The sequence below is a fragment of the Opisthocomus hoazin genome, chromosome 6 (genome assembly GCF_030867145.1).
Source record: "Opisthocomus hoazin isolate bOpiHoa1 chromosome 6, bOpiHoa1.hap1, whole genome shotgun sequence".
Classification (NCBI taxonomy): Eukaryota; Metazoa; Chordata; class Aves; order Opisthocomiformes; family Opisthocomidae; genus Opisthocomus; species Opisthocomus hoazin.
The window spans coordinates 20653214-20680377 of record NC_134419.1 but is presented as its reverse complement, the minus strand read 5'-3'; the positions used below and the strand labels follow the sequence as shown (position 1 = coordinate 20680377).

The 27164-nt window shown below is 43.9% G+C and overlaps 2 long non-coding RNA genes across 2 annotated transcripts in view; both read right to left on the bottom strand.

The window, feature by feature from the left end:
* The window catches only part of LOC142361695 (uncharacterized), a 76599-nt gene extending 65839 nt beyond the window's left edge, over positions 1 to 10760 (bottom strand). Inside the window, exon 1 of the long non-coding RNA XR_012764340.1 lies at positions 10685 to 10760. This is a non-coding gene — a long non-coding RNA (uncharacterized LOC142361695). The remainder of the gene's footprint in view (positions 1 to 10684) is intronic.
* A 12892-nt stretch (positions 10761 to 23652) lies between these two features.
* LOC142361568 (uncharacterized) lies at positions 23653 to 26102 on the bottom strand. The gene is made up of 3 exons (XR_012764181.1): positions 25827 to 26102; positions 25589 to 25720; positions 23653 to 23798 (listed from the first exon to the last, which is right to left on the bottom strand). It is a non-coding gene; the product is annotated as an uncharacterized LOC142361568 (long non-coding RNA).
* Positions 26103 to 27164: the final 1062 nt, after the last annotated feature.

The following is a 27164-nucleotide window of genomic DNA, read 5'->3' as shown; positions in this document are numbered from 1 at the left end:
CATGCAAACCACTAGTATTTGTACACAACCACACTACCAACTGCTTCAGAAATAATGCAGCTCCTTGCAGTCAGGCTACCCTTTTAAAAAGCCTCAATATTTTCTGTTGTAGGGAGAAATATAATCAAGACAAGGCACCAGAATTCATCCTACAAAGCAATACCCACTGCATAACTTCACAGCAGCAACTTTTCCTGCCAATTGCAAATATATTGGATCACAAGTTGGTTGCTCTCAAAAATCAGTGATTTTTTCCTCACCAGGCTTTCCCAGCCAGCCAGCTGCAGGGAGAGCCCCCGCTCAGTGCCCGCAGCTGCCCGTTGTGCTGGGAGGGGTGCGAGGGGCAGTGGTGGAGGCACAGGGACTTGCCTCCACGCTGGGCCCCATCTCACGTGGGCCATCCCTGGCATGAACACCCACGTAGCGGGGATCCAGCCCACCCTGCCTGAAAGTTCATTCCTTCCTAAAAACACTGAGCATGCAAACCTCTCCCTTCCCTGTCCCAACATGGCCCGGCCCTGGGCCGAGTACCCACCACGGGCTTGCCACACAGGAGCTGCAGTCCCAGACCTCCACAGTCACCTCTGTCTTCTTCCCACCCTCCTGTCCCAAGCTATCTCAGCGTGCCGCAGAGGCACCTTGCATCTCTCACACCCTGCTGCCCACACCCAACTGCAGGGCAAAAGCCACACCAAAGCCCCCAACCAGGGCTCACAAGCCACGTCTAAAATGAATGGTACCACCTGCTTGGCTACATGTGCCTAAATAACAACTAAATACCAAAAAAACCCAACTTTAACTCTAATTTGAGTATTTTTACAAACACTTGTTGAATGGAGACAACAACTTGCCAGGAGCACATGATGCTCCAGGAGCCCCTGCACCACCCCTCGATCTGACTAGCAGCTTTTATTCCCCACAGCTTGTTGCTTGAAATGGGATAAATACTGGAAAATCTCTTGACTCACAGCGCTTAGGAGCCACTGTACGAAGCAATGTTTGTTTTGGAAATAAGATTACAACATATACAGTGATTCACAAATATTTGCGTTTTATAATTGTTTCTACAAATGAATTGGCAAGTCAATCCACACAGGGATGGGATTTTCACCCTACAAAGGGAACGAGCTGCATAATTTTAACAGAGTTTTAATTTTCCTTCTTCGTGCCTGTGAGCCCTCGCCACTTTTCCTCTCTCAGAGCTCTTCCCTCATGATGTGTGAGGGAACAATTACTAATTTTTCCTCTGCATGTCTTCTGACTTAGAGCTGTGTTGGAAAGGCAGCCATTGCCAAAAGCAACAAGACTGGCAAGAATAAAGCAACAGTCCGTTTCAAAATAGAGGTGGTGGTTCATTCAGCCGCTTGCAGTTCCTTCCTTGTGTCATACAAAAGACTGTATATACTTAAGGCGATGCTGCCACAAAGAGGCAAAATGTTCCAGCTCTTGCAGCACACAGAAATCCACCCATTGGGTTCCAGATAGAGGGACAACCAGTCATACAAATACCATCTACATTGATATTAAAGAAATACCTAGTAGTACTGGGGAAACCAGAAGAAGCTTAACTAGCCCATGTCACCAGGACAATCCACAATCTCACAGGTGCCTTTCCTGAAGTCCAGGTATGTGGAGTGCCAGTCCCAGATTTTTTTTCATCCTGCCTGACCTAAGCACATACAGAGGCTGGAGATCGCTCCCCAGGCTGCTGAACAATAAATCCAGAGTACATGGAGCAGAACTACTGAGTCACTTCTCTTTCCTTCCTCATACACCATGGAAGGAAACCCTAACACGTTAAAAAAAAAACAATACCAAAGCAATCTAAGTCACATTCACAAGGCAGCCCAAAAGTGAGGTGGTCAACCTAACAGTGCACAAAGCAGTGACAGGATTATACGGAGACAAAAAAATACCTAAGGCTGTAGCTCGTGGCCAAAGCACCATGAGACAGCCTTCCACTGTGCTTTGTGGACATCCTACCCAGCAACAAGGTCGCTCTCCCAGGCCTCCAGCACAAGGGCTGCCTCTTCTAGGAGAAAGACAATATGGCATGCGCAGGATTGCACTTGGGAATAATCACCCTCAAGCCCTCCTCTCCTCCACTCCTTTCCACACACTCCTCCACCCATACAGACACATACACACACTTTAAGGTTTTGCTCTTTTTCTGCACTGAGCTGGCCTCTCAAAGGGGATTTTGGGGAAGAAAACATTAGGCTGAAGTTGGTGCTGCAAACACGTCACCCAGCGGATCCTCCCACTCTACCAAAGGGAAGGTGCTGTCTTCAGGACAAGCTTGCTTGTCAAGTAAACCAGGCTAAGGAGAAGGAAGATAAGCATACCTAAATCCAAAGGAAAATAAACATACTTAAAATCATTACAAAGAAACTATCCACATTTACTTGCCACAAAACAAGTCCTCCATTACTGAAAAGACGATCAAGGGCATACAACAAAGCCCCAATGTGCTTAACCTAGGCAACTAGAAGTGTATTTCAAACCAAGTTGGATCAAGTGTACACGCTTAAACTGATCACAGTAGAGGTTTCCTTCTCCATTTTGGACATCGGCTCCTCTCCTTAGCCCATGTACCTGGCAAGCTCCCTGAGATGTCGCCCAAATTCCAGCAAGTATACCAATTTCTGATCATTTGAATGAGGCTGTTGCTAAGCAACACCTTTTCTCTCTCTCTTTCTCCCCTTTTTTTTTTTTTTGTTCAATTACACTTAAAAAATCCAGGACGTGCTGGATGTGAGCAGAGAGAGAAGACGTTCCTTAAAGTTTTACTAATGGTATCACAGATTCTCTAACAAAAAAAGTCAAGATTTGAAATTTTCAAGTTTTTAACCAAAATAATGCCTCAAAGGAAGCTCACTTCTGTGGGAGACTAATCTCTGTGCAATTGTATTTCCTATATTCTTCTCAGTCGTCAAACGAAAAACAAGTTTGTTAATAATATGATGTTACTAGTTCTTACCTACAGCCCATCCTATACTTTTGGGGGCTTCAGAGCTAATCAGCTTTCTTACATCCATGCTTTCTTTCCTACACGCTCACATTTGTGACGGCTGAAGGACTCGTTTCCCTTACTGAGATTACTGTAAACATGAAACAAAAAAATCCATGAAAGCGACGACACAAAGCACACAATACTAATGGGGGATTTTGTCTTCCTTTCAACAGATTTTGGACTGGACTCTGAGAGTCAGGCCATTTATAAATTTCCTTGCAGACACTGCACAAAAAATTATGAAGCGGTTTCTGTAAAGTGGCTCATTAATTTAAAAGGGTGGCTGATCCCTGAAGAGAAGACCCACTTCAACAGGAAGGTTCTGATGTCACATTGGGATTTCATTAGTGCACTGCCTAGAAAAGATGCTAAAATAAAATGTAAATAACTAACTAATTATGCATGCACTACAAAATGGAGCGCCTCCAAAGTAATTAGAAATGTCCATACATGGTAGTCGGAACTGTACGCTGAGCACAGAGGGTTTGTGCTCTCCAGCTATGACAACTGAGTGATCATGGAGAGTTTCTAGGCTGTGATGGGGCAGAAAGAGATGGTATTTCCTAAGTGTGCCGCCTGTGACTAAATTTAAATTAATAAAATTGCAAAGGATTGAACCATTGCCAAACCAAGACATTCTGGGTTCAACCTTGTCTATTGGAGACCCATGTTAGGGAAGGCTGAAATCTTGCATTAGAGAGATAAAACTGGATTATTTTTAATAGAGCTGAACCTCAATAAAGACAAATATAGTTCTGCACATTGCCAGTGAAAATGGTGTGAGCTACGAGAGAGGATGAACATAGTGACAAGTCAGGAACGAAGATGTTTCCCTTCACCAATTAAAATTTTCTTTTATTTTTGTGTCATTATTCTACCTGTAAAACCAAAGGATTCAATGTAAATGCTTCATTACTTTTTTAGAACTCCTTGTTAGACCTTTTTAATCCTTGGCACAAAGAGGTGTCATTTTGAAATTATTTTCCTTCTAATGAAAGTACCATCTTCGCTAGGAGATGTAGGAAACTTTCTTTGTAGACAATACAATTATGCAGAATGGCACAAATTTTGCTGTCATTTGTAATCCTAAAACTCCCATGGAGCTATTGAAGCTACATGGGCATTTCAGAGAAGAATCTATTTTAACTCTTATACACTCTACACTTTTTTTATAGCAAGAGCTGTCACTTCCCACTCAATTCTTCTGCTAAGACGTCACTTCTCCTCTGCTGCAATCTGAACTGCACTCCGTTCCATCACAGCGATGCGATGTCCAGTACCTGGGCCAGAGGTTTTGCACATCAAGTCGGGTCACGCCTGTAGGAGCCTTATTAGCAGTCACAATCAACACCGGGCAGAGTGCCTCAGTCCAGCTGTTTCCCTTCTCAAGCCTCCCCTCGGTTTTGATGTAGAAATTGCTACGCTGGGGAAGAGCCTTTCATGCCTCTCGTTCTTGGCTGGGTGTTGTCGGTGCTGCTGCTACACACAAATGCATCAGGTTTTTTGTCATGTCATAGTAAAACAAGAAACATCCTTCAGTTTTAAGGTTCTTTCTGGTTCACACTATTGGCACTCAAACCATGGTGTTTTCGGCTGCAGATCAACTTTCTGTGCTTCATGCAAATGTCTATCTTGTTGTTGCCTTTGTCATAACTATTCATAATGTCTCATACTCTTCCCAGCGTATATCTGACAATGCTCCTATCCAGTAAAGCCAGATTCCTCCTCTTTTCTTCTTTTCAGAGTTATTTAAAGCTTTACATGTTACAAGTGGCACTCCAGCTCAACCAGCAACAATTTTATATGTGTTTGTATAATTCCTTATATGCCAAAGGTCTCTTCTGCTTAAACTGTACTGGATTAGAAACTCCTGACCACCGCCTCCTCAAAGCTGGTCTGTATTTCACCTCTCTTGCATCGCTAGGTGGAAAGCAGAGCTCAGCAACATCCCGAACCAAAGTCCTGCTCCAAAACGGCGTCCAGTCCAACCACCAGGTTGCACCCTGGCAAAATGAAAGCAGCAACATCACACTTGTCATAGCAACCTACATTTTGGAGCGGGTCATGCTAGATGAAGTATAAGCTGCTTTTACAGTGTGTTTCCAATGTATTTCTCAAGTCAGGTTTCAGATGTATGGTCCTGGAGAAAAGCACCACAGCTCCCCTCCACACCCCTCGCACTCTCCTCAGGCCAGCAAAGTCTGCTTCATTAATAACAAAGGTTAAAAGACAAATACATTTGAGGCAAATAAATATACTTTCCCAAACATAATCCCAAAAATTATCATGGGCTCGGTTGCAATTTCTGTGCAGTTTTTGTTTTTTTTAATTGTGGTGTTTGTTTACCTTAGGTGTTTGGGTTTCTAACACAGGGATGATTTGGGCATGTTTTAGGGGAGGGATGAGCAGTGCAGGAGCAAGGCAAGGCGGGAGCCAGGGATGCCAGCCTGCCCAGGCTGCAGCAGAAGGCACGGACTCTGCGGCGTGGGGGCCGAGGAGGGCTCGCCTCGCTCGAAGCCCCAGCCTCGCCAGTAACGTATGTAACATACATAGCATGTGGCGGTTACCATGGGAACCGCCTGTATTTTCCCAAGCGGAGTACACAGATGTGTGCAACCCACCAACCTGCTCATTGTAAATTACTGCTTTCTCAGGGGTTCCATAACTTACAAAGGCTCCTTTCCAGAAGTTGCCTGAAGTGTTATTAAATAAACTCTTTTTGGGGGCATTGCAATTACACCTGTGCCAAGAAAGGCAGCTGTCTGCCCAGAGAGGACAGGGGAGCCGAGGGGACAGGAGGTGTGGGGTGGGCTAGGGGGGAAGGGCATTAGGTGCCTGTCCTTCGGAGCTCCCACACGGCCACGGAAATAAAGGGAAGCAGGGAAAGGAGGGATGTCCTATGTAGAAAAATGTATCACGGAAACACAACTTCAGCTTAAATACATTGTGAATATTGTGAATTGATTGATCAATTATAGCAGGTTTCACTGGAGCCACTATTATAAGTCCTTAAAACCCACAGGGTTTTTTTAATAGGATGTAATTTTAAAAACCACCTGCAACTTTAAAAACGTACCTAGGTTGAAGCTGAGAATTGAGAACAGAGCATGAAGAGGGTGGGTTTATTTTGCTATGATTTTTAAATAAAAATAAATGTTCCATTCAGAGTTTTAGAACTGAAAAATTAAAAGTTCAACAATGCAGGTGTATGCAGTATACCCTTTCAGGATCACAAAAAGAAAAAAAGTTAGAAATCTTTTGTGCGTAGAATTTAGTTACCAAAATAAAATTTAAAAAACAACTGTGCGTTCACCGTCAATTACTTCTTCGCCTTCGTAAACTCTCCATAAGTAAACATGCAATTATTAAACTAGAAATCTTCTGCTCTGTTGAAGTCAAGGGGTGAACACTGGATGATGAAAAGATGACAGATCCAAAGGGCAAAACACACTCAAATTTCTCTGGGAAGCGTTTGCTGCGTGAGCAGAGCATTTACAACTCCCTGTGTGCAGTCTTTGGCATTTTCTTTTTTTTTTTTTTTTCTTTTTTTAGAAAATTAAGAAGCGGGGAGAGCTGCTTCTGGTTTACAGGCTACAAGACAGGATTTGCAACATGCCATATTTTGTGTGGTCTAGCAAGCTACTACTGGTTCAGGGAGCATACTATTTGCAACTGTTTTGCTGGATAATAACACCATGTGCAAGTGTTTTATACCCAAGTCATATATAAGGTTTATAATCCAAATGTATAAATACTCAAATAACCTTGTGCTAAAGCAGGTAAGAAATGCTAGAGGGAAAACAAATAACAAGAAATCATGGAGGGGGGGGAAGGAGCGTGAGGGAAGGTGCTGCTGCTATTTTTCTAATGCAGTGAGGTGGTTTGTGAGGAGCTTTACATTCCTGAAAATAATGTTAAATTATAACCATACTCTAACCATTCAAATCATTAACAAGATGATTTAAGCTAACTCCTACCGACAACTTGATCTGTGGGTAGGAAGGGTAGGAATATACGGGAAAGAAGAAGGTGCTTCACTGCTTGCTATATTCTGGAAGTATTGCTTAAATTACATTCAAGTCATCAGATAATTATGAACTTTCTTTTTCTTTATATTTATATGGAATATTTATTGAATTGCACAGTGTGCTTTTACAATAAAGTGCTTTTTACGTTGGTTTCTTTGTTCACCCAAAATAAAACCGACAGTTATCCTTTTATAAGCTATTCTGAGAACATTTTCTCTTCTTTGAAACTGATTGATGCACTACTTTAAATGTTCCTGCAAATATCGTTTCAATTCAAGTTTCTGCATAATGTAATAAGAAGATAAAAGAATTCTATACTTCAACAAGAGACATTACAAAGCAACTAGAGACATTATCAAGGGCATTAACAAGCTCCTAATAGCAATAAAACCTTTTAACTGTCTGATGTAGAACATGCTCCCACCAAACCACCACATATTATGGTAATTGGCTCCAATTTCTGAATCTTTCATTGTAAAGTTACGAAGAGTTAGGTAGAACTGAAAAGTGAACCTGGAATCTACATTTTAGTTGCTTATTCTTTTTTTATTATTATTATTGTTATTCTTTACAATACATAGAAGCAGCATGAGTGCCAGCTGCAGCAGCAGCATTTTATATCCCGCTCTGAGGTTGCTGATTCTCATCTTATTCTCGTTCCTCAATATTTAAACATATATGGTTTTAGTCCTTCTAACAGCTTATCATTTAAAGAGTATTACAATGTGTGAATTAGTCATATTTCAGCCACTTCATATGTTAATTCACTGGAACGTGGGAAATTTAGAAACGGAAATATAACTTCAAGGCTCTAATCTACCTTAGGAAACAACATGGGGTATGTTGCTTACTTTTCTTTTTGAGTTCCCCTCTCAAAAACATAAAACTCAGGCTTCATCCAGTGTCCCACAGAAATAAACACAAAATTCAGTAAGCTACAAAAATGAAAACAGAGGCTGCAGCAGAAAAGTGGAGAAGTGACATGAGGCTTTCTGGTGATTAACCTGCAGTGTAAAGCCATATGTCCTGCTGACACGCCTATCATACCACACCATTCTTCACAGGCTGGCAACCCGTTTACTCGAGAAGGGCAATCCTGTTGGTATCTAGAATCATGCTCCGAAAAAGCAGCTGTCATTTCAGGTCTCTGGAACAGCTCTGGCTTAACGGACAAGATGCCAAGAAACAAAGTACAGCAAAAGAAACTCCGGGGGGGGGGGGGGGGGGGGGGGAACAACAGCCAAACAAACAAAAAACTGTAACATTTCCAACCCAAAGCTTGATGTCCAGACACCACAAAACCTGTCAGGCTCCAGCTGCCTTGAAACAATCGGCTTTTGGGGCATATGCGCATGGCTTACAGAAGCAGGGCACGCTGGAAACACGGAACAGGATAACTGGACTACACAGGTCTCTCAGAAGAGGGAGGAACTGCCTCGTTTCTGGAGTTCTTGCTGATGGCGTGAACGAGGATCACTTGGACTTCACCGAGATCATAAAAGCACAGCATGCAATTCCTATCTACTCTGGAAAAGCAGTTCCACTATTTCCTGTAATGTTTAATAGCACAATTCTTTCATAACAGTGTAAATTAAAGTAATCTTTTATTATTGCCATTATCAAAGGCTACTTTAATTAGACTCACTTAAAGGTTCGTTAAGGTTTTTGACAACAGAGCACACAACTATTACAGAGTTACAAACGTGCTTTCAGCCCGGTTAACCAACAAACCCCCTGAAGCCTACTCAGAACTAAAATAAAACCGGGACAAACCAACCCCTTTCCCCCAAAACTCTGTGAGCATGCTCTTCCCACTGTAGCTACTGTAAAAGTTTGGAGGGAAAAAAAAAAAAACCCACAACACTTGAGGAGTGGCAGAAACAGAAGAAACCTACAAGGACACCAATTATGTAGGTGAAACATTTTATCAAAACATTGTAACTGCTGTGACTTCACTTTCACAACACATGAAATGGAGTTTTATGCTGGACACCAGAGGTTCTTTGTAAATTCCGCTGGAACCCGTGTAGCCTTGCCTTTCCCTTAGTCCAACCTACCGTGTGTCTGGTGTTGACTCACCAAGCACACTACAAGCGGGCTGTCCCTCCTGTGAGAACAAAGATGGCGTCGCCCGGCGCCACATCACCTCCTGCAGCCAGTCGAGGCCTGCTGCCAGGCCTGCTCTCCCTCACGATCAACCCTCGGACCGGTGGCACCGCCGGAGGCATTTTTAGGGCATTTCAGAAGAGTCTCATTGCTTGGGGCAGTCCATTTTCAACCATTTCACAGAACAGAAGGGGAATGAACTGAAAACCGGCGCCAGCCTTGCCGGCCGGGCCCGGCCGGGAGCGCAGGCGGCAGCCCGGCTGCCGCCGCCGCGGTCCACGAGCAGCCCCTAGTGGAACCCGGGGAAAACCGGCGCTTCGATCCCCGCGGCCCCGGCAGCACGGGCGAACCCCCCGCCGTGCGCCCCGGGGACCTGGGGTGCAACACGCCGGCACCTCCTGGCAGCGAACCCCGCCCGCGCCCAGACTGAGTCCTAACGCGGAGCTCTGCAAGCCTGAGCTGCTCTTCCAGCGCACGGCAAAATGAAAGCAGTAAGATCACACAGCTTCTGGTTACAAAAATCAGTTTGATGATGGTTTAGAGAGATCAGCAAAATCAAATAAACCACTGAAAGGGGGATAAAAAGCTCCTTTGTAAGTTTCTACTGAATGTCACTTTATCTGAACAAGAAAGGGAGGAATGAATGTGAGGAAAGCAAACGGTGGGGAATAAACTCAGCCCTAACTGATTAAATCCCTAAGGATTAATCATTGCTGCTTACCCGACATCAGCAGGCATGAGGAGAGCCCTGGGGGACAGAGCCCCGCAGGCACTGGGCTCTGCACAGAGACTCGAGGGGTTCACGCTAACCCTGGTCAGGGGGTCACCAGGTCTCTGCGTGCCCTCTCCTACCTCCTTGTGCTTCCAAAAACACACAGGTCTGGACACACCGAGCACAAAGCATGGGAGCTGCTGCTCGGTGCTGGGCAGCTGTGCAAACACGGCGGGCAGCTCAGGACCTCAGGCCACCTCACAGTGACCCCTTGGACCTACATATCTTGCAATGACCTCCTTGCGAGGACACACCAAACCACCACACACCATCTCCTCTCCTAATTCTGCCTCCTTTTTGCAGACAGAGCTGGGTGCTGTTTCTAAGCACTTAGACACATCACTGGGTTAGGACAGCATGAGCAGCTCGTGTGCCGCCGCCGAGCCTCAGGAGCTGACTGCGGGAGCTGCCATACCAGCTGAAAACGTAAGGGGAAGAACATCTGCCTAAATCACCAACTCCAGCACAATGCATTACTCATTCTTGCACCTAGAAAAAGAGGTGCTTTTGCTCGTTCATGGAGCTCAGGTGGCACCAGCAGCTGAATTTTACAACCATCTTCCCAGCTTTACTTGCTTCTTCCTATAAGAAAAGTGCAGCCCTGCATCTTCCAGAGTATTCTTGAAAGCCTGCTATTTCAGTCTAGCTGCATACTATTTAAGATGCACTCCAGCTTAGACTAAAAATTTTTCAAAAATAAGTGGGTAAAATCAATCTTTTAAAAAGTAATAAAAATAGAACCCCATAATAAATAAAGAGACTCACCTTTGAAACCTCAGTCTGAAGTTACAAATCTCTCCAGGGTCATTCCAGCACTAGGAGAAATGAGCAGGATCAGGTCCTCCAGAGTAAAAGCACCTAAAGTAGCCCACAGCATTATTTTCAGGAATTAGCCAACCAGAACAAATACAAATGCTTAAATATAATCTAGCAAGTCTCCACTGGGCAAACAGCTTCCTGGTCTAGGAAGCCCACAGAAAATATGAAACCTAAACGTTTAAGAGCCTCAGCATCTGGGTGTCCACCGTTGCATTTTTGAGTAACGTGTTTTGATCAGCTCTTCTTTTCCCCCCCTATTTCATAGGCCTCTCGGATAATTCAGGTTGGAAGGGACCATGGGAGCTCATCCTGTCCCAATTCTGCTCAGGACAGGGTCAGCCATGGGACCAGACCCAGTTACTCAGCGCTATACCCAGGTTGGTCCTGAAAGCCTCCAAATATGGAGACTGCCCAACCACCCTAGGCCCCCACTGCACTGCTGGACCACCTCATGGGGAAAGTCCTTCCTTGTACCACCCTGAGCCTCTCTTGTCTCAGTTTACCACTGCTGCCTCTCGCCCTCCTGCCACACACCAGCATGAAGGGCCTGGCTCTGTCTCCTCCGTAACCTTCTCGCAGACACTGGCAGGTTGCTGGTAGGTGCCCCCGAAGCCATCCCCTCCCCAGGCTGAGCAAGCCCCCTTCCTGCAGCCTCTCCTCACAGGGCTCCAGCCCCGACCATCTTGGTGGCCCTTCACTGAACTCACTCCCCTTTAAGGATGTCTTTCCTGTATCAGAGGTCCCAACTTGACGCAGCATCTGGAGTGGTCTAGGAAATCCTGACAAGGAGGGGATAATCACTTCCCTAGACTTCCTGACTTTGTTCCTCAGTATATGCTGTTGGCCTTCAGTATTGCTGGGGCATGCTGCTAGCTGCCAGTCCCTAGACACTTCTCCACAGAGCTGCCCCCAGCCAGTCCATCCCAGGCGAACCCCAGGGCTTCCTCCTTCCTGGGGCAGGATTCTGTGTTTGTCCCTACTGAGTTCCATGAGGTCCCTGGCAGCCCCCTCGTCTGTCCTTGTTAGGTCTCTCTGAAGAGCAGTCCAGCCCTCGAGGGTGTTGATGGGCACTCCCTCCCCCATTTTGGTGACACCTGCAAACTTGATGAGTGCACACTCCAGCACCCCCTCAGGTCACTGACAGGGATGTCAAACAGGCCAGGTCCCAGGATAGACCCCTGGTACTCCACTTGTGACACGCAGAGTGCGACCCATGACACACAACCCTCCGAGACTCATCACCTATCTGGGATGCTATCCACCTAGTCATCCATCCATCCATCCATGCCTTAATGTCCTAAACTGGACACTTATTAGCCTCCTCCTTTTTCAAGGCTTTTTCTCCTTTACTGCTGTAACATAGAAAGGAATGTCAGCGTACGAACCTGCTCAATAGGCAGAACAAGCAACCAGTCACTGATGTTATGGAAAAGACCATTTCTCCCAGACAAGAGTGGAGAAGTAAGAAAACCACCGCAATGTCCTCCATTTGACTTCAGAGACAAGCTTGTTTACGCAGTTTGCAGCATCCCCTTATACCATAAGTGACTGAGCAATTTAAGGAGTTATTACATAGCATAACAGATGTTTAAATACTTTACAGCTCTAACTAGCAAGTAAAAGCCACACCAAGTTGCTGTCATCTGCTTCAGTGCAGACAGGGAAAGAGGTGACCCTCCCATTTTTCTTTCACAGCATTAACCTCTTCATCGCTGCCTTCCCCTGAATCCCCATTGCCTTTGCCTTTCGGCTGCCCTGTGTCAAGGCCGTCACCTCCCCACTATCCCTCGGGTCCCTATTTCAGTTTCCCTTCTCCCCTCTTCTTACACTCCTGAAGGACACAAGCAGTCAAAGCCAGCGAGGCCAAAACAGACATTTTCCGTGGTCATAGAGACCCAGGTGAGCCTCCCCTGACTCTCGCCTGTCTCCTGCTGGGTCTCCGCTGCAGGTTACCTCCAACATTTCATGAGGAACATTTTTCCATTACATTTCTCATTTCCAACTCTCAACCTTTCTATCACATGATTTCAGGTTAAAACAGCAGGAATTTTGTACAGCTTATCAAGTTCAAGATGATTTTTCTGTCAGCTGCTGGAAAAAGATTAGTAGACACTCAAGCCAAAATCCAGCTGTGATTTGTCTTCAATCTCACCCTAGAAACTTAACCTCATCCCAAATACTGGAGTTTTTCTAACTGAAACCAAGGGCTTGAACACATGAACCATCACTTGTAACCTTAACACTCACCACAACACACTTTCAACTATCATAACCAGATTTTCCTCGGCTGTGCATGTTTTTTAGTGATTAACATAGTACAACATCTAAAATAGAAAACACCACATAGTTTCAGCTACTGAACCTGTATTTAACGGCTGCTCACCGTCCTGCAGGACTGCCACCGCTGCTTTTGCTACAGGCAGGTAAAAGAAGAGTGTGAGAAGAGTTGCGTTGGCTCAGACCACCAGTGCACCTAGGCAAGGGCTCTAACCACAGCCAACTGGGAAAAGAAGGAGCAAACATGCATCTACAGGGATATTCCCTCTGGCCATCTCTGGCCTTCAAGATAATGCCTTTGTGTTTAATAAGAAAACATACAAAGAAGAAAAATACCTCACTGGCGTTCCCCATTGCATTCCTAAGAGAAGAGAGAAAGCTTCTGACAAAAGGAGTCTTGCCCAAAACTGACGGCTTTCCGTGCCTCTGCCAGCACAGCTCTTCCAGGAGATCCAGGGCAAGCTCTTGCCCTAAACCTAACACATAATGGCTCTGTAATAACACATGATTTATTTGTATTATACTGGATTAGCAGAGATAAATGTTATTTCTGCCATTTTAAAACTATTCCCACATTTAGCAGACTTTATATATAATTTCACAGAAGAGTACGTACTATTTTGTTAGCTATCACGTCTGTACTCTGCACTAGTTTCTTTCATATTTTCTATCTACCTTGCGTCAGAGCAGTGGTTCTTGAACTGCAGTCCACAAAGCCACAGCAACCAATGCACAGGAAAAGGTGCACAGCTCCGCATTGCCTTTGTAACATGCAATAAAGTTTAATAGGGAGGACACTGCATCCCTCCCATCAGCCCACCCCTTGCAACTTCACAATTGCCTGTGGAAAGGCAAAAAAGCTTGGGAGTCACTGTCTGCTTTCTGTTCTAAAGAATAATGGCTTTATAATGAAATTTTCCAACAATAAAATTAATCCGGCCATATAACTAATTAGGGTAACTAAGAATTTCACAAAAGTATGTCTCTGCAGCAAAGCACACAGATTCCAGAATTTTGCAAATCCCAGACACTAACTGGTTTGATCTTCTAATTTACACTGACACCACATTACAATGACCTGCCTACATCTGACATTAAGCATAATTTAATGCTTGTTAATCAACAATGAGGGGAAATGTAAGCCCTGCGTTCCTTATCTACTGCTTTCCCTCTCCTCTGCTGAGAGTTAGAGGATTTGCCTTGTTCTGTCTATCATCTTCTTTGGTAAACACCAATCACTGGAGTAAATCTGATAAGTAGGCTGACTTCTGACCTCTTTGTTCATATTTGTGTCATATATAAATACGTTGCTGGCAATATTTTCTGGTGGTAAACTTCCTGGGATTTTTTTTAACCCATTAAACAGAAATGCATTATAGAAGAGAACATAAGGGAGTTTCAAAGTATTATAAATACAGGATTAGGAAACTTGCCAGCAATATCTATTGCTGACAGCTGACTTTATTAAAGTTCATCAGCATTAATTGCCTCATTGTTGAATGACTTTTGCATGTAATTATCACCAGTCTAAACACAGATTGCCTCAGGTACAGTATCTAATGTGATCATGTGTTCTGAATTCTATTAAAATAGCCAAGATAGCAGAGATTATTCTCTGCCGAACAGCAAGGAAGTGAAAGAAGCAACAGAAACAGGGGGAAATTATTTTGCTCAGCCTAAGCAGTGTTAATTTCTCTGTCTTATTCCAAGGTTTCCAGCAATACTTTGGTGCCATAGATGCTGACGCAAGACAGAGATGCCATTTCTATACCAGTGTCATTTATCTCAAGGACAAGTGAAAATTCCTGTGCCTCACTAGAAAGAATATGCCCTAGGCATGATTGCTAAAATGGGCTTTAAACGTCATGCTGTATTTTAATAGACAGAAAGATGGATACATCAATGTCTAAAATAATAATTCTTAGATTATATTTATCAGAACAAGGCGAGGCTGGAATTGTAATTTGAAGAAGTCTGAGCTCCAGTATTGCGAGCTAATACCCAAGGAGAGAGGACACACAGCCCTTTCTTTGAACTTCTATGCTGTTTTAAGACGTTTTCTAGATCTAAAGGCTCAGCATCAAAGACAAAATTTCATACTTTTTTTACACCAACCTAAAATCTTCACACTATATTACTATCCCATTCCCAAACCCTACGTTCTCAATAAAAAATAAATAAATCAATTACTATTCCCTTTCCTCAATGTACCAGCTCTTTTGAGACTTAACAGAATACACTCTACTCTTCTATATCATTACATGCAATAGACAGATGAAGGTTTTAAAAAAATTAAATAAAACATAAATTTGCAATTTTGCTTGTAGATTTATTTAAAGTCTTCAAAAGGATCATCTTAAAAGCCTCACCCTCATCTTAGGAATGAGCTGCTCATCGCAGCAAATTTTGTCAATGTCAAATACCCACCATCCTCATGTACATCCCTCCTCACATGCATACCCACCTATCACCTGCCAGGGTTCTGGAGTGATTTTTCAGAGAAGTTCTTATTCAAGATTGTGTTTTAGCCTCAGATTTAACAGCAAAGATCTTCAAAACTATGTTACACAGTATTCAAAAATACAGCATGAAAAGCTGTACTGAATAAGGACTTTCAACAGTGAAAACGGATTTGGCTGTGGAACACAAACAGCTTCAGAAATTTTACAATATTTTTAAATGCTGCCAAGCTGTTCCTGACTTGATGTTGTGTGTTGTCAAGGGCTTTTGCAGTTCTCTTGTAAGAAAAGTAGCTGTAGACATAAATGCTTGAATAAAGACAAGACTTGTCACATATTACCTTCCCTTACCCCTCCTCATGTCGCTTTTTCTCTCAAGTTTATTAGCATTAATAACTGGAAGCACTGATGTATCCTTTTAGGGTATTAGACCAAACCTGTAAATTAATGCATTGGTTCATCACAATTCATTAATCAAGCCTGTGCTGGATTTAACAGACAGCAGATTATTAAAGACACCAAATTACACAGACGAAAAAACCCAGCTCCCAGAGGGTCAGACGTAATGTGAATGGTTTTGCATAAAACCATAAACCTGCTATTAAATTAAAAACAGGCAAAAATTATGTCTGCTGCTTATCTAAAGTAATTTTTTTTAAAAGGGATGTTACGCTAATTTACTTCTTAACCGGTCCTGGTTACACAGCAAAGGACTAAAGGTTAACTGCAATGGCTCCTCTGATGCTTGGTTAAGCAACTTACACTAACATATCCTGACTGAGGTGAAGAAATTAATGAAATTACTACTGTAATTCATTACTAATGGAAAATTGTCAATGCTTTCAGCCAGCAGTTCACACAAATTTTCTGCGGACATGAAGACCTAGTGCAGTGACTCATGCTCTTAGACTTGCTACTCTTATTTCAAGTCCTAGCACCACTCATCATGGCCAAACTTTAAGCCATGCTACCCAGCAAAGTTTAGCAACCTTTGATCTCAATAGCTGAGGTCTTTCTACTTCTGTGACACAGGTTTAAGAAGGAAGAAAAAATAACGTGTAATTTTCAGCATCAATCTAAAGAATGCTAAAATAAAGAGAGAAGAGAGGCAGAATCACTGCAACCAGCATCCAAAGTATAACAAACATAGGGAAGATTGTAATTTGCCAACTAATGATGCCAAAAGCAAACAGTGTAAATGAGTGTAAATTTTATACATCAATTACCAATTTAAAGGACAACATGTATAACAAATGGTTAGTGAAGAGCCTGAACAGGACTGGTCTGTTGTGCTACACCGTCCTGGTTTCCCTTTATATTCTTCACTAAACCCCGAAACAGAATACCACACTAAGACAGGATAGCAAAGCTGTCCATCCCAAAAGACAGATTCATCTGTCACCTACTGATAGCAAGAACATGTTCTAGTCAGTGACTTTGACATAAACAAAATATTTAGTATTACTCAACTGCATGTAACGTGAAACTCCTAATAGAAGTATTATTCTATGTTAATTCATAGGAAAACATTAATTTATAGGACAATATTGTTTTACAGTTGTGGGGTTATGCTGGGAGGAAGTTGATAATCTTTCTGATCTTCTCACTGATTTGCTTTCTGTTTGTGAGCAAGAAAGATACTATTTCTGATGGCCATAAATACCGAAGAGATGAGAATCATCTGCAGCACCAATGGAGCAGCAGGATTAAATTACGTAAACAAAAATTAAAGTTTGAATATTAGTATGGTTTTCCCCCATGGGGAAGCGCAGAATTAAGCCAGGTAGGGAAATCCCTACCCACACAGGAAACACCCAAAGCCGCTTTGACTCTGTCCTGTGCATCCCACCATGTGAAATGGAAAGATCTGGCACAAGAAGAGTAGCACCAGCGTAGAGAGCGCTTTTAACGGAAGAAGCCAGCAGATTTGCTGCCTTCCCTCCCTGTAGGGAGTGGGGCTCTGCAGAGGACATACAGCAAGCATGGCCAGAAAGTCCCTGTACATCACCTATGTTAAGCAATACGTGGTCTGCTCGGTAGAAGCCAATGCAAGAAGCCAAAAGGATGTGGACCAGAGAAGAGCCCTCCACGTGTGTTGCCCATCCCTTACAGTCGGTCCACAAGCATCCCATCGGCTGCTTTCAGGGACCGCGTGCTGAGGCAGACAGGATCCCTGTGCACCCCGAACGGTATTTCTCAGGCTAAGCTTTTTCCAAGTTCAAAAATTCACAATTTTCATAACTCAGTGAAGGGTATTACAAGACCTCAAACTCCAGCCAGCCCTGGTGTCACAGCGCACACTGAGAGCAAAGCAGTGTGCAAGAAGGTGCCTGTCTGTTTCGCCAGGTAATGCAAATCAAAGGAATGATAAGGTCTTCCTGGACAAAGGATGCTCAGAATGTATTCAATGAAAAAGCCTCCGGTTATATTAGTTAACACATAAAACTGACTTATACTTCTCAGCTAACTGCCACTGAAATCAGCTGAGTACTGCCTTTGCATACACATCTATACTGATTATGTACTGTACCGAGTACAGCCGTTTTGCCAGTATCCCAGGCCAAATCTCTACTTCAAACATCAGACTCGTAACATCTTACAATGCAAATTACTAACTCTTCTAGCAAGTATTTAAAGCACTATCTTTAAACCCCACTTCAGCGTTCAGTGGGATGCTACACACAGTCCCATTCTTTATGCCAAGTGTCCCGAAATACTCGGGGGCTTAGGGAGAAACTTAGCACACGTACGTAACACTGCCGCAACAGCTGGACTTCTCTGTAGGACAAGCAGGTGAAAACAAGGACTAGTGTAACAGCAACAACAAAGTACACCTTCCTAGCACTATAAAAATCACAAAATTTTAATGTTGAACGTGTTCCTTAATTATACAAAATTCTGCAAAGAATAACATAGTTTAAATTTATTATGCAAATGCTCTTAATTTATGACAGATTGCTACTTCAAATACAAGTATTAAATCTCTATTAGATTCGTTGAGGTAGTACACTAATATGCATCACTAAGGTCTTACATTTCTAAGTAGCAATAGTGTTTGTTAGATGCAAATAAGGATTACCTTAATTAAAACACTGTCCTCACCATCTCAGAAGATTCAATCCAAATCTTTATATAGGGCACATTCATTATCTATCTCCAGTTAATAAAATATGACCTACTTTGGTTACATTTTAGAATTTAACGTTGATTACCATTTTGTTAATAGAAATAAGATACTAAAGACTTTAAAGGCAAGCCAAAAGCAATTTTGCCAGCCTAATTAAAACACTATTTAATGGCCTCAGATGGAGCTTTATATTTATTCATAACTGTAGAGGTAGACTGTTTAGAAATGTTTAAAATATCAAATTAAACAACAGACTCCTAAAAATATACCTAAGGATAACAAGCGAGATTTATAACCAACAAACTTAAAGCAGAACCTGAAGAGATTCAGAGCAGACAAACCCCACAGGGACAATTTCGAACACCAGAGCTGTTTTGATAAGCTCAACAAGACTACTCACTTCTGTAGGAGGAGGCCCACACCATGTGTCTTTGCAGAAGCAAGGCTTAAATTAATCGTAACACTCCAAATGCAGTGTCAAGTTACTGCTAAATAGTAGTTTCCAAGGAGACATGATGCTTATCAAAATACTCTGATGCGCTGCAGCCTGCCAGATCTAAGACAGTATCTGAATGGGTTAGTGCACTTCTTAGCAAAATGCACCTTATTCTGGATTAAATCAGGGACACAGCAGGCTCAGCGAGAAGGCCAAGTTTTGGGAGAGCAGGAGGAATACATGTCCTCACCGCGAAACTTCTCTTGTACCTAGCACTGCCATACTAAATACGATAAAGGGGGTCCAGAGCGACCAGTGCCAGCTGAAGCGTGTGATCAGAGACTCCATGGGGCCACCGCTATGCCAGAGCCATCCACTCCCCTCCTTGGATTTCTCAGGCCCATGCACAAAGTCGTCTTTTCACAGCTTTGCTTGGCAAACTGTAGCCTCCCTGTACATATCCTCTTCTTCATACACAAAGGCTGGACAAAAACATACATCCTATAGAGACAGCGTGTTAGGATTTGTCCTTCAAACCCTCACACAGGTGACACTTACAGTATCCTAAAACAAAATACTCCTTTTTAAAGGTAAGAATGTAATGTGACGGCTGAATTCAAAGCCTTGTCCACTTATCACCCAACAAAAACTCTACCATATAGAATTTCTCTTACTAAAATTAATTCAGATTAGACACCTCTAGTTATTGCTGGGTTTAGTTTATTAATAGGTTTCAAGGGACTGAAGAATCTCGCTGCTTTCAAGTGACACAATGTTTGTGACCTTCTACTAAGAGTTATTATCAATTCCTACGTCGTAAACCTGAAAGTATTGTGGGTAAACGATGCCACAAATCTCTAACTAGGGTGCTCACCACAAGTGGAAGTTCCCAGTTTAATTAAAGTCAATACATATTGTTTCCTCTTGATCTCCATCACGTAGAAGCCACCTGCTTCAACGAGGGGTTGAGGCAGCTGGTGGCGACACCAGGGGTTTACAAAGGTTGGGAGAGCAAGCGGCAGGTTCAGGCCAAGCGACGCTGTTCAGAGGGGAGGCCACGGGAAGAGACACCAGGACACATGCAGACCTGAGCAGCGCCAGGGGAAGGTGACCCTGGCTGGAAACATGAGGAGCAGGGCAGGGAACAGCAGCGACCCCTGCTTCTCCCCCAGCACGGGCAGCGAGCTGGAGGGGCAGCCTGTCGCTGAGCCCTGGTGCACCCTGGGGCCACCGGGACCGGCCGTCCTGCCAGCAGCCAGACGGCAAGTGGGGGCTGCTACCCGCTAGGCTGGTGGGAGCAGGCATGACACCCCACAGCCCCCAGGCATGGCACAGCTGGGGGCCCCAGCACCCAGCACAGCTCTGCTGCGGCCAGTGGTCTCCATCCACGCTGCCTGCTTTCACACGTTGCGCCCTGTCTGGCACTCCCAAGCCCTCATGCTTGTTTTCGCGTCTGTTTCTAGCCGATGTCTTTCTCCTTTTCCCTCGTTCAGTATGTCCACTCTGTTTCTTCTCTACTCTGTAATCCTTTGCTGGCCCTGTATCACTAAGAAGTGATATAAAAGCTCCTTCCCAGCTCCCAAACACACTTTCAGAATAAGCCAAGGGTAACAACACGTTTTTCCCGCCATCTCTTTTGCCATGCTCCGTCCGACAGTAGCAGCTGTCGCATCGGGTGCCCTGCCCCCTCCCCCTCAGGCCCCCAGCCCCATGCACCCACTGCCACAGGCACCCGCCGGGCTGTCCTCCGCAACCTCCAGAAGCTGGTCACCGAACACAAGGAGTTAATTTTATGAGAGAAGGAATTCTTTAAGCCTAAAAAAACTGATGACATTAGAAAGCTCACTGTAAATTCCACATAAAGAGGTCTTGTCTCTTCATCATGTACATAAATGTCACCCACTGAAAGACTGTTGTCACAAATGCCTCCCATGAGTGCCGGATCTGTCTCCAACACGGCATATAAGATGCTTGTTCTTCTAGTAATCTGCACTTTTCAGCAATTATTAATTCCTTAAACATTTAAAATAGACCTTTTCAATTGTGCTTTCACCTCTTGAGGTCACTGCAGCAATCTCAGCCCACGTGGCTCGTAGTTGTCCTTTTAGCATTCATTTTCAAAGACATATAAAACACCCAGACAAACCAAAAGTCAAAAGCAGACTCCTGAGGCTAAAGACTGTTTTTCCCCAAAACTCTTCCATATGTTAATATAACTCCCTTTTACCAGGTTTCATGCATGAGGCAAGGGACTCTGAAATATTCCTTATCTCAGGGAAAGCACAATAGTCAGGATTTTTCCCCTTTCAACTCTCAGCTACTCCTCTCCATGAGAGCATAGGCTGGAAAGATGATAAGGAGAGAATTCTAGCAGATCTATCCCTCTTTTTTCCTCTATTATTAAGCAAGCGAAAAAATAAAAAACCCATTACCTCCAAAATGGAGGTAGGCTTTTTGTGAGATAAGCCACTCCTCCACATCGTGTAATTCCACCGAAGGGATTCATATTGGGCTCAGTATCTTCTAATGGTTTCATCAGTTAATATTAAATTGGTTTCAGATAGGAAAAAAAGAATTTTCCTTGCATAGCACTAAAATATTTGCCTTTATATAGACTACATAAACTACATTTCAGAAGAGGAACAAACAATTATTGTTCCATTTATATAAGTGACAGTGGATGGATTCTCACAGACTGACAGTCTGCATCCCATACTGTCGCTATTTTGCCATGTAGCTGACACTCACTATTTGGTCATCTTCTTACCCTTCACAAATGGAAAGACATTCCATGGTAAAAACAAAAAGGACGGTGTTTTGTAGAACAGAGATCTGGAATTAAGGTCTTGCCCCACGAGAGCAAAATGGTCCCTAGAGTCAGGGCTAGAACTTCCCATATATAAAAACAACCCATGTAGCAACTTGGACAGTTACTGGGACAATGTGGTATATAATGTACATGGGGTGACAGTCAGGTGTCCCCAGAGGCACCGTCAGGATCAATTCTCATGCAGCCTAAAACCAGCTCTGATGCCCACCTGACCCCTTGTGCTCGTCACAAGGTTGGCCAGGGACAGCACTGCCAGGGACAGCCTCTGCGCCCTTTGCCTGCACAGAAAGCCCATTGCTTTCCTCTCTCTTCCAGCCTCAGCTGCCAGAGCTGCCTTCTCGGTTCTGGGGCCAGCCAGACTGCAATCTCACCCGCCTGGTGCTCCTTCAGACAGCAGCTGCACTTACACAAACTGTAAGAGAAAGTGGGGAAGACCACTGCTCTTGGCACATATGCCCTCCTTGGACAAGCAAGCCTTTGCTCTCCTCTTCAGGTCAGTACTGACAAACACAGCAACAGAAGCAACACCCTGAACGCAAGTGTCCTTCATGGGAAGCAGTGGCTTTGCCAGCTATTGTTGTCCAGGGAAACAACACTTCATCACTGAAAAACTTAGGATGCTGCCATCATAAGCCAACACCACCATGCCTGCTAAACCATGTCCTGAGGTGCCACTTCTACATGTTTTTTAAACACCTCCAGGGATGGTGACTCCACCACCTGCTTGGGCAGCCTGTTCCAACGTCTGACCACACTTTCACGAAAGAAATTTTTCCTAACACCCAATCTAAACCTCCCCTGACGCAACTTGAGGCCATTTCCTCTCGTCCTATCGCTAGTTAGCTGGGAGAAGAGACAAACACCCACCTCACTACAACCTCCTTTCAGGTAGTTGTAGAGAGCAATAAGGTCTCCCCTCAGCCTCCTCTTCTCCAGACTAAACAGCCCCAGATCCCTCAGCCACTGCTCGTAAGACTTGTACTCTAAACCCCTCACCAGCCTCGTTGCCCTTCTCTGGACATGCTCCAGCAACTCGGCGTCTTCCTTGCAGTGAGGGGTCCAAAACTGGACACAGTACTCCAGGTGCGGCCTCACCACTGCCGAGTACAGGGGCACGATCACCTCCCTACCCCTGCTGGCCACACTGTGCCTGATACAAGCCAGGATGCCATTGGCTTTCTCGGCCATCTGGGCACACTGCTGGCTCATGCTCAGTCGGCTGTCGACCAACACCCCCAGGTCCTCTTCTGCCAGGCAGCTTTCCAGCCACTCCTCCCTAAGCCTGTAGCGTTCCATGGGGTTGTTGTGGCCCAAGTGCAGGACCCAGCATTTGGTCTTGTTGAAACTCATGCATTTGGCCTCAGCCCATCAATCCAGTCTGTCCAGATCCCTCTGCAGAGCCTTCCTACCCTCAAGTAGATCAACACTCCCACCCACATAGACGAAACAAAGAGCGGTCTGCTAACCACTGTATGTTTCTGAATTTTACCACACTGTGCAATAATTTTCCAGAACTGCCAAAGCTTCATGTGTCTGTGGAGCTTCAGTTTTCTGTTCCTCAGTGGAAAGTCTACCCTTTTTACTTTGTATCCAAAGCAAAATCACTACCTTTTGGAATAACTTGCACTGTGTTTGACCTTGAGTGACAACCTGAGGTTTACTGCAGGCTATTTGTTCACATACCAGTTCTTGTTCAAAGGTTTCAGCATGTTTCAGCATCCCCTCTGTCTTTAATAGGAAAAAAACCCCAAACCAAAACAAAACCCAAACCCACCTCTTACCTATGCAGACAGTAGTCTCTCAAACACATCCACGCACAACCTAAGAGCTGTCACTTCAGATTGCCACAAGCCACGTTTTGCCATGGAAGTAATCTTTTCCCAGGCCTCTGCTTCCTCTCCTGTTTGCTACTGGCCACTACACAAATAAGTCTGTTACACAAGGGAAAAAAAAAAAAAAAAAATCTTCTGTTCAGGACAAAGAACAAGAATCCTTTAGAAAGACCTTGATATTTCCACATGTGTGTGTTTTGGGTTTTTGTTTCTGTTTGTTTTTTAAACTTACGAATGAGACCTACAGATCTGTCAAAAGTTCTGTTACCCCTTCACGGTATGCTTCCAGAAGTACATCTCTTCTCTTTCTGCTACTGGAAACGGGCATAAATAGAACCTCTTGCTGCTGGCTCAGAAAAAAAAAATTTAAAAAATCCTTCCTATCCAGGAAAATCTTGCTGACCCCCCTTGCCACTGCTCCTAAGAGTCCCTGCAAAATACCGAGTAACAGGAGTTACACACGCTCATGTCTTTCTCTGTGGTAGTTTATTCCACAGCAGCTGAAATTTCGTAACGTTGCTCCGCTTTTAGTGATTTGCTGTTAATAATAAATTTTCAGTGAGCTATAAGCCATTCCTACTTCAGATCCACAGAAAGCCTAACAGCTAAAATTTCTCTTAGGACTTTCAATCTCACATTCTACCTAAAGGGAGGAAATCTTTATTTTGCTGCTAAACAATTATCCATAACTCATTTGTTTCAACTTAGTAATGAATTTCTAGAAAAAAATCCACAAACTACATGAGTAAGAATCAAATATTTCCCTTTTTTACATAACCATTACTAACAACTATGCAAATAATCCCAGTGATTAGTTTTTCACTGTCCCAGCTACTGAGAACATTCCAACTGCCCAGCTTCCAAAACCAGTGCTCCCCAGTACTGAACAGCTTCACTTTCAACCATCACCCTCTCCCTTTGGATTTGATTACATCGCTTCAATTTAGTTACCTTTTCCGATAGATTTGATCAGCTAAATAAGTATCTCTGAGCCAGTACCAGAGCTCCTTGTCGTACACACACTGTTACACATCACGTAGCCCAGCTTCCATGACTGTTTAAAAGCCGAGACCTTAAAAACCGCCAGTGTGCTGGCTGGGCTGCCAAGCTCTGCCTTTGCCTTCAGCTGTCTGCGATCTCCCCCCACAGAGCGCTTTAGTGCCAGCGCCAGGCACCGCTGCGCAGATACCTGCTCTCCTCTGCTGAGCACTGACACCAGCTCCTGACGGGAGCTCGGAGAGATGGCAACCCTGGACCCGTCTGGAGACATGTCTTTATTCCCGCTCTGCTTTATGATCGCCCTTCTTACGATAATTTTTTCCACAGCACCAGTACGTAAATGAACTGCTTCCCCTGAGGTTTTATCACCGTTCCTTTACTTGTTTTAAAAAGCATTCCCCTGATTCTTCAAAATTAGTCCGAAGGAAACTGTAGCATCTTTTAATAATTAGTATTGTAGCAAGTAAGTAACAGAATTCATAGCAAGAAGCTTCCAGCTCCCTTTCTGCAGCTGCCTTTAAATAATTACAAAAAAAAAAAAAAAAGGAAAGAAACCTGGTGCACGGCTGGCAGGAAAGACACACACTCTGTGCCAAGCTCCAGGCACTCTCCAGGTACCACGCAGCCCAGAAATTCTGACTGACACCCGCACATCCAGCTGAGTTTCTAGCATTTGGCTCCTTGTCAATGCAAAGGTAACCTTCAGGTCCGCCTTTGCCATACTGCTGCCTCAGAAACACGATTTTCTGGAACTCTTGTAGCCATTCCAGTGATTTTTCTTTCCCTCCCATTTTTGCTTTTAACGTAAGAGCCTTGTCTAACCCATACCTAAAGGACAGCTCTTCATCCCATTGCAAATCCTTGACACAGAATAGGTTTGCAGCACTTACATCTCGTAATGCCGCCGCCCACCGCTATCATCCAAAACAATCTTCGTAATTGATGTGGAACTGAAATACATCAGCCTCCCAAGATGTTATGCACCACTTGAGCAAGGACTATAACATCTCCACACCAGGTCTCTGTAATATCAATGCAGAAAAAGTGTCATAAAAATTAAACACTTACCTGTGTTCTCTGATTCCACACATAAGTGGATTTCCCCCCCTCCCCGGCCCCGAAAGTGACCTGTCAACTCTCTTGTCTTCCAGAATACCCGTATTTTGCAGACGATCTGCTCCTGGGAGCTGCGGGTCACCTCTTCCATTGATGTTCCCAACCACTCGGATGTACGACAGCCTGGTTTCCCAGTCTTCCGAGACTTTTGTAGGCTGTTGCCTCAACAAAGCCTCTGTCATCCCAGGGTCATTTGAGGAAAATTTCTAAGAATTGCTCTAATTCTTCTACAGACAGCCTACAGCTCTTGAGTGAGATTATTCATCTCTATACCCATGAAAACTGCCATTACTTGTTCTCAGTTCTACATGCCGTTTCTGCTAAAACCAGAAAATTAAAATGAAGCTGTGCATTTATTTCAGACATTTCTACTCAAAGCTTGGATGCAGTAGCAATTTATTTGCTCATATTCCCAAACCTCTTTCAGAGAGTAACCAATCCAAAAAAACTTTCTTTTGGCTTCTCCGAGAGCCACATCAGCAGTGTTTTTATTGCAGTCTGTTCCTTTCTAACACCTCCGCTTCTACCAAATAAAAATCAGCCTCTGGCACAGCTCTATCCATACAGCTCAGCTTCTGCTCAGCATCTCACATGGACAGTGTTCTCACAAGTAACTCAGTTATTTTACTTTAAAAAAGAAGTGCTTTTTGTATTATCTTGACTGAAAAGTACTCATAGCATCAACTCCCATGAAATTGTATCCTGCCTCTGTATACTACTACAGATTAGCGATCGATCAGAGACCAACAAAATCATTTTGCGCTGATTGTTCTCTAAGCGCATCCCAAGAACGGCAAAGGGACATTGATTTTAGCACCTTCACTCTTAAAAATCCTGGCACTGATTTTGCTCTGCAGCATTCTCTGTGACTAGCGCAAGTGTAAACTCTAGGTTATCAGCCCCCGTGGCACTGACATAAAAGGAGTACCAGGCTGCTCTCATGACGTAAAGCTCAGATCAAGCAGCAGCCAACCATTTGTTCTCTGCATAGGTGAAATCAGCTCCCTCAATTCTTACATCAAGTTCAAAAAAAATCCAGCAATTTGCGTTAGCGGAGCAGTCAGATGCCGAAAGTGGCCCCATAAAGACCCAGAGAGTACCGGGCCTCCAACCAGCAGGTATCAAGACCTGGTGCAACACGGTGAGCTGCCTGCTTAAGTTCAGCTCAAGAAAACTGTGACCATTTGACAACTTCCCATAGAAATCAGTCTTCGTATTTGCAGGAAAGTAAAAGGTGACAACAGGCAAAGAAGTAGAAAGCAGAGTTACGGTTCTCATGCACAGATCTGTTGAATCATTTCATCCTAAAATGACTCTCTGCGTTCAGGTTATTATAATAGATAATGAAGC